The following is a 7,231-nucleotide window of genomic DNA, read 5'->3' as shown; positions in this document are numbered from 1 at the left end:
TTAGTTCTGCTCTTAGTTATTTCTTCTGCTGGGTTTGAGTGTGGTCTGTTTTTGTTTCTCTAGTTCCTTGAAGTGTGACCTCAGATTATCTATTTGTAGTCTTTCAGAGTTTTTGGTTTAGGCATTTAAGGCTATGAGCTTTCCTCTTAGCACTGCTTTTGCTGTATCCCAGAGGTTTTGATAGGTTGTATCTATATTATTATTCAGTTCAAATAATTTTTAAATTTCCATCTTGATTGCATTGTTGACCCAGATATCATTCAGGAGCAGATTATTTAATTTCCATGTATTTTTGTAGTTTTGAGGGTTCCTTTTGGAGTTGATTTCCAGTTTTATTCCACTGTGGTCTGCGAGAATACTTGATATAATTTAGATTTTTAAAAAATTTATTGAGACTTGTTTTGTAGCCTGTCATGTTGGAGAATGTTCCATGCTGATGAAAAGAACATATATTCTGTACTTGTTAGGTGGAATGTTCTGTAGATATCTGTTAAGTCCATTTGCTCCAGGGTATAGTTTAAGTCCATTATTTATTTGTTGACTTTCTGTCTTGATGACCTGTCTAGTGCTGTCAGTGGAGTACTGAAGTTCCCCACTATTATTGTATTGCCATCTATCTCATTTTTTAGGTCTAGTAGTAACAGTTTTATAAATTTGCAAGCTCTAGTGTTAGGTGCATATATATTTAGGATTGTGATATTTTCCTGTTGGACTGATCTTTGTATCATTATATAATGTTCCTCTTTGTTTTTTCTAACTTGTTGCTTTAAAGTCTGTTTTGTCTGATAGAAGAATAGCTACTCCTGCTTGCTTTTGGTTTCTATTTGCATGGAATATCTTTTCCCACCCCTTTACAATAAGTTTATGTGAATCCTTATGTGTTAGGTGAGTCTCTTGAAGACAACAGATGCTTGGTTGGTAGATTTTTATGCATTCTGCCATTGTGTATCTTTTTATTTTTTTGAGGCGGAGTTTCACTCTTGTTGCCCAGGCTGGAGTGCAATGGCATATTCTTGGCTCACTGCAACCTTCGCCTCTCAGGTTCAAGCGATTCTCCTGCCTCATCCTCCCGAGTAGCTGGGATTACAGGCGCCCACCACCAAGCCTGGCTAATTTTTTTGTATTTTTAGTAGAGACAAGGTTTCACCATGTTGGCCAGGCTGGTCTCAAACTCCTGACCTCAGGTGATCCACCTGCCTTGGCCTCCCACTGAGCCCGGCCCATTGTGTACCTTTTAAGTAGAGCATTTAGGCAGTTTACATTCAGCGTTAATACTGAGATGTGAGGTGCTGTTTTATTCATCATGGTAGTTGTCTCCTGGATACCTTGTTTTTTTTTGCACTGTGATATTGTTTCATAGGCCCTGTGAAATTTATGCTTTAAGGAGGTTCTATTTAGGTTTATTGTGAGTTTTGTATCAAGATTTAGAACTCATTTTAGCATTTCTTGTAGGGCTAGCTTGGTAGTGGCGAATTCTCTCAGCATTTGTTTGTCTGAAAATGACTGTATCTCTCCTTCATTTATGAAGTGTAGTTTTGCTGGATATTGGCTGATAATTAGTTTAAGGAGGCTAAAGATAAGACCCCAATCCCTTCTGGCTTGTAGGGCTTCTGCTGAGAAATCTGCTGTTAATTTGATAGGCTTTCTTTTATAGGTTACCTAATGCTTTTGCCTGACAGCTTTCAAGATTCTTTCCTTTGTCTTACTTTAGATGACCCAATGACTATATGCCTAGGTGGTGGTGATCTTTTTGTAATGAATTTCCTGAGTGTTCTTCAAGCTTTTTTATTTGGATATCTAGATTTCTAGCAACACCAGGAAAGTTTTCCTCAGTTATTCCCTCAAATAAGTTTTCCAAACTTTTTGATTTCTCTCCTTCCTCAGGAATATCAGTTATTCTTATGTTTGGTTGTTTAACATAATCCCAAATTTCTTGGAGGCTTTGTTCATTTTTTTTTTATTTTTTTCTTTGTCTTTCTTGGATTAGGTTAATTTGAAAGCCTTGTCTTCGAGCTCTGAAGTTCTTTTTTTTCTACCTATTCTAGTCTGTTGTTGAAATTTCCTAGTGTATTTTGCATTTCTCAAGTGTGTCTTTCATTTCCAGAAGTTTGATTGCCTTTTCTTTATGACATCTGTTTCTCTGGAGTCTTTTAAAATTTTCTTTAAGTTGGTTTTCACCTTTCTCTGGTACCTCCTTGAGTAGCTTAATAACCTTCTGAATTCTTTATCTGACAATTTAGAGATTTCTTCTTGGTTTGGATCTGTTGCTGGAGAGCTAGTGTGATCTTTTGGAGGTGCTATAGAACCTTGTTTTGTCATATTACCAGAATTTGTTTTCTAGTTCCTTCTCATTTGAGTAGACTGTTTCATTGGAAAGATCTAGAACCCAAGGGCTACTGTTCAGATTCTTTTGTCCAATGGAGTGATCCCTTGATGGGGTGCTCTTCATCTTCCCCTAAGGATAAGGATTCTTGAGAGCTGGACTGCAGTGGTTGTGCCCTTCTGTGTGTAGCCACCCAGTGGGGCTACCAGGCTCCAGGCTGGTACTGGTGAATGTCTGCAGAAAGTCCTGTGATGTGATCTGTCTTTAGGTCTCTGAGCTGTGGATACCAGCACCTGCTTTGGTGGAGGTAGCAGGAGAGTGAAGTGGACTCTGTGGGAGTCCCTGGTTGTATTTTTGTTTAGTACACCTATTTTCTTGAATGCTGATTTATGCTAGCAGTGAAGTCATGTGGACAGACTCAGGATCTCTGGTTAGCCAGGATGTTGCAGGCAGTGGAATTAGCTGTTGTTTTCCCCTTTTTGGAGCAGGGTTGTTCTGTTACGAGTTTCTGTAGTGGCTTGAGTTGGTTGGCCTTCAGCCAGGAGGTGGTGCTTTCAAGAAAGCATCAGCTGCGGTAGTATAGTGGGGATACAAGCTTGTCTGTGTTGACCAGGATAAGAATTTTGGTTTCTTAGGTAATGGGCAGGGCCATAGAACTCCCAAGAGTTTATGTCTTTTGTCTTTGGCTACCACGGCAGGTAGAGAAAAACCATCAGGTTAGGGCAGAGTTAGGTGGGTCTGAGTCAGACTTCCCTTGGGCGGAGCTTGCTGTGGCCACTGGGGAGGGGGTTGGAGGGTAGTTCTCAGGTCAATGGAGTTATGTTCCCAGGGGGATTATGGCTGCCTCTTCTGTGTCATACAGGCTGCCAGGGAAGTAGGGGAAAGCCAGCAGTGACAGACCCTACCCAGCTGCCACACAGCCAGCAAGGCCAGTTTCACTCCTGCCATGCCCCACCATGGTGAGCAGGGCTGAGATCTTGCCCAGGCTACAGGCCTCCCTACTGAGAAAGCAAGCAGGCCTCTCAGGCCTCGCCCCTCCCTGCCTGCCTGCACCTTCGGCTGTGGCTTCTTCATTTATATCTGCACTTCCCATTTGTCCCCTACCGGATTCTTCTCGGGAAAATTTGTGCTCAGTTGAAATTATTACAAAGTTCAGCTAGAAGCTTCCTTCACCCTGTGGCCCCTCCCCAGTTCCGCTGGCTGCGTTTTCTTCCCCAAGGATCCCTGTGAGATAAAGCCAGGGATGGCTTCTCTGGGCTCAAGCTGGGAATTGGGAGTGTCTACAGGGCTCTTCCTGCTGCTGTTTCTACTTTTATAGCTTGCTCAGCTCTCTAAATCCATTTCGGCTCTAGGTAAGGGTAAATCTGTCTTCTGTGATCTGGATTTTTCAGGTTCCCCAGCGGGGATGTATGTTCAGAAGCCGACTTTTCCCCCTCTCACACTTTGGGAACTCACAGTTTTTTGGCTGTCTTGTGGAGTTTACAGCAGCAAGCCACTTCTTTCAAAGGGTCTGTGAATTCTTTTGGTTTTCCTGGTATGTTCCTATGGCAGTTCTTGGAGCACAAGTTCAAAATGTGCCTCCCCACACACTGTTTTGTCTGTCCAAGTGGGCGCTGCACATTAGTCCTGTCTCCTGTCCGCCATTTTCCTGCAAGTTTTCATTGTGTTTATCATTTTGGATTTGTGTAGTTTAAAATTATGAGTTAAAGAATGGCAAGTCCTCTTTGCCACTTTTCCAACCAACTAGATACCCTACCTGGAGGCAGCCAGTGTTACCAAAATTGGGTGGCCTTTGAGATAGACTTTCATAAACACACAGATTGAAACTCCTCCCGCCCCACCCCTTTTTACACTAGTGATAGCCTGCTTTATACATGTTCTGTTTCCTGCTTTGCCTATCTTGGAGATTATTACACATTGGCTTATAAAAGAGCTTCCTTGTTCCTTTTTCTTTTTTTCTGAATAACTGAATGTATTCCACTTTAGCTATGTAACATTATTACTTAACTGGATCACCACTAGTGATCATTTATGTTTGCAGATTTTTGCTAGCACGGAATCACAGGATGAAAGGATTAATGTGTCTGTGATTTTTGTTAGATGGTACCACATTGCTGTCTGTAGCTTGTATTCACTTACTCTTCTACCAGCAGTGTGTGCAGGTGTCTGTTTCCATGCATACCTGGTTCATTATACCTTTTCTCTTACAGTTAAAGTGTTATATCATTGAAGTATGTGTGTGTATATGTAAATATTCTTGGTAAAGGTTGTGTGTAGTTGTTAATTTTCACTGCTGAATCATATTCCATCATCTGTATGTGTGTGAAAAAAAGTTTATATCTATTCTACTCTTTTAGTTTTTTCTCTTTCTTTGTTTTTTTGGAGACAGGATCTTGCTCTGTCACCCAGGCTGGAGTATGGTGTCATAATCATGGCTCACTGCACCCTCTGCTCCTGGGCTCAGACGATCCTCCCACCTCAGCCTCCCGAGTAGCTGGGACTACAGGAATGTGCCGGCATGTTTGGCTAATTTTTGTGTTTTTTTGTAGAGCTGCCATCTCTATGTTATGTTGCCCAGACTGGTCTCAAACTCCTGGGCTCCATCAGCTCCATCTGGAGCTCCACTGAACTCCTGGGCTTCATTCCCACAGTGCTGGGATTATAGGCATGAGCCACCGTACCCAGCCTCTATTCTACTCTTGATGGACATTTGGGTATTATCAGTTTTTAGCTAACAGGAAAAGCGCCACTATGAACATCTTACACATGTCTTTTGATGACCATATGTATGCCTAACAGTGGTATACCTAGGAGTAGAATTGCTGAGTGGTTAGGTATGAATACGTTCAGCTTTGGAAGATGTATTCACAACATTTCCAAAGTGCTTTTGCCAGCTCAGCTTTCACCATCAATGTGTATGAGTGTCTTTGCATCCCAGCAAAATTTCATTACGCTCACTCCAGTGTATGTGTAGTGATGTCTTGTAATATTAATTTGTATTTCCTTTCAGTGAATGAATTTGAGCATCTTTTAAAATGTTTATCGGCCATTTTGGATAGCTTCTTTTATGAGGTACTTGTTCAGTCTTTTGCCCATTTTTCTATGGGGATTCTGTCTTTTTCTTGATGATTTATAAATTGTTTATATTTTTGATATGAGTCCTTTGTCAGGTATGTGCTTTGCCAATATTTCCTCCCATTCTGAGGAACTCTTTCAAGGCTGGTGGTGTGATTGAAAATAACTGGTAGTGGGGCTCCTTGGTTGGAGTAGTCATGGAGGGTCTCTAGAGGATGACTTGCCATCTGATATGTCTGAAGGACAGAGACGAGCCAGCCCCTTGAAGTGCTTGACAATGACTGGCCCAGGCAGAGGGAACAGCATGAAAAAGGCCTCAGGGCAGGACAAAGCTTAGCATGTTTGGGTACAGAAAAAAGGCCAAAGTGGGAGGGGAGAAAGAGGTGGCAAGAAGAAATGAAGATAATCAGAATGTCTTTTCATTGCTGTGTGGGAGAGAAAGGCTTTAGATTTGTCATTCGTCCAATGCTGTGTATGACAGTTGCTGCTAGTGACCCTGCAGTCTTTGATTTTGCTTTGGGAGACTGAAACATTAATGTTTCTTTCTGTCCTTTGTCCTGCAGGTGTGGTGGACACAGGCCTATTCATCAACATGGCTGAGAGAGTCTACTTTGGGATGCAGGATGGCTCAGTGAACATGAGGGAGAAGCCTTTCTGTTGACCCTGCAAGGAGCAGAGTGTGTTCACCTTGAGTCTCCAGCCCACAGCCAAGGTGAACGTACCTCTCCAGGAGCCTTTGCCTTAATGTATCTCTGCCAGGGTGGACAACTGGTGGCGGGGGGCGGGGGGGGGGCGGGGAGGGAGAGTGGGAGGGGGAGTTAAATCGGTCTTATGAAGTATTGTTATTAAATGTCTTTTTAAAAAGAGAAATATAAACATATATTTTTACTATTAAAATATTCAGTTTTTTAAAATAAAGTAGAACTTGATTTCATGTTTTATATGAAATATTTACCAAGAAAAAAAAAAAAGGGAGAGCTGAACTGTATTTAAAACCTTTGACTTGAGTCTGCTGGTAAAGCTTCTGAATATTGGGTTTGCTGAGAAATAAAAATCAAAACTTCTTTAAGCTGTTAAAGTAAGGGCCCAGCCAGCAGTGATCTCCTGATGCCTTACTGGAAACTTTGTTTACTTGTCTGCTACCCTCTGTTTTGTTTTTAGTTAGTTTTCATTGTGAGCACACATAATACCTAGTTACATCTTAAGATCAGGTTTATAAAACTGTGGAGTGGAGCCGTATGGTATGGAATGACTTGGAATGTAAGCTATCAGGGAGAAAATGTGGTTATACTTTTGCTAAGATCTGGGGGTTTCTTCATATCCCTGCTGTTGGAAGCAGTTGACCAGAAATGTTTGCCAGTACTGCCAAAGCACTGCTGTGAAATGTGAAGTACTTTGTTTTTTTGTTTTTAATGATTTTCTTTTTGTTGTTAATATTTTTTTCTGTTCTTTTGTTATTACTTGCATGGTTTGGCGTCAGAAGTCCTTACCTCTTTATATTGTCTGCAGGTTTAAATAAAACAGTGTGGTGCCATTTTGACTCTTTTGTCTTTATTGTAGAATTTAAATTTAAATGGCCACAGAAGGAAAGCCAAGATGGGAGGAGAATCAGTTTTGCCCACCCAGCGTACATCAGATCTGTGATAAGGGGTGGAATTCACTCAAGAAATCTTGAACCAAAGAATAGGTAACTACTTTCATTATTTCTGGGAGAGCTGTCTTCCAGATAGGTCAGTTATCTAAGGAAATACGCTGTAGCCTTTTGTCAGGCAAGGTATTAATTTGCATCGTGCATGAAGGGTAACACAGATGAACAAAAGTCACAAATTATCT

At 41.3% G+C, this 7,231-nt stretch overlaps 1 long non-coding RNA gene across 2 annotated transcripts; it reads left to right on the top strand.

Annotated features, from left to right (window-relative positions):
- Nucleotides 1-2,254: 2,254 nt before the first annotated feature.
- Nucleotides 2,255-6,938, top strand: LOC111535912. 2 transcript variants are annotated; one of them, XR_002729605.3, is made up of 4 exons: nucleotides 2,255-3,282; nucleotides 3,715-3,831; nucleotides 5,334-5,395; nucleotides 5,962-6,938. It is a non-coding gene; the product is annotated as an uncharacterized LOC111535912 (long non-coding RNA). The 2 variants fall into 2 exon arrangements; XR_002729606.2 differs by lacking the exon at nucleotides 5,334-5,395 and having other exon boundaries at nucleotides 3,255-3,282.
- The last annotated feature ends 293 nt before the right edge of the window (nucleotides 6,939-7,231 follow it).

Source organism: Piliocolobus tephrosceles, unplaced genomic scaffold (assembly GCF_002776525.5).
Source record: "Piliocolobus tephrosceles isolate RC106 unplaced genomic scaffold, ASM277652v3 unscaffolded_31463, whole genome shotgun sequence".
In the NCBI taxonomy this organism is placed as follows: Eukaryota; Metazoa; Chordata; class Mammalia; order Primates; family Cercopithecidae; genus Piliocolobus; species Piliocolobus tephrosceles.
This window is presented reverse-complemented; position numbering and strand designations above follow the sequence as displayed.